Source organism: Apis dorsata, unplaced genomic scaffold (genome assembly GCF_000469605.1).
Source record: "Apis dorsata unplaced genomic scaffold, Apis dorsata 1.3 scaffold_56, whole genome shotgun sequence".
Taxonomy (NCBI): Eukaryota; Metazoa; Arthropoda; class Insecta; order Hymenoptera; family Apidae; genus Apis; species Apis dorsata.
The window spans coordinates 133,319-134,053 of NW_006263356.1; positions in this window are offsets into that span (position 1 = coordinate 133,319).

Consider the following 735-nt stretch of genomic DNA (forward strand, 5'->3'; position numbering starts at 1 on the left):
GGTCTCTCTTTTTTCTCACTCTCTCTCTCCCTTCCTTTCTCTCTCTCTCTCTCTCTCTCTCTCTCTCTATAATAACAAATAAAACGAACGAAGCTGGAGCAACGCGAAAAATGTATAGCAGAATACTATATATATATATATATATAAACAAATAAAATACATAGACAATGCAGCAATAACAACAGTTACAAAAAAAAAAAAACGCAAATTAGTTGTCTCGTTCACGATGGAATGACTGATACACATGATGATGGATCGTTCGGATAAATCTGAACGGTTCACACGCTTCCTCCACGTGTGTGTTGAAGTCTATTCGTTGCATGGGAACGAAGCTATGCGAACCTATTCTTCTTTTTACAAAGTATATAAATCTTCTTAACCCTCTATTCTTCTTTCTCTCGTTTACAACAAGTTTTGTTCGTTTTTGAACGTTTATTGTTAACTTCTTCTTTTTCTTCTTCTTCTTCTTCTTCTTCTTTTTCTTCTTATTTTTTTTTCTTTCTTTCTTTTTTTCTTCTTCCCCCTTTTGATCAACCAGCTATCCTTCGAATTTTACACAATTATTATCGCCAACAATATCATATTATCTTCGAAGAAACGTTTTGTTACAGTAATCTTTCACGATATTTCGGTCCGTGTATGTATTCAATTCAAACCGATACGATTATTATTTTTCACCATTCAACGCGAATCGAAGATACATATATATATATATATATATAAAAAAAAAAAAAA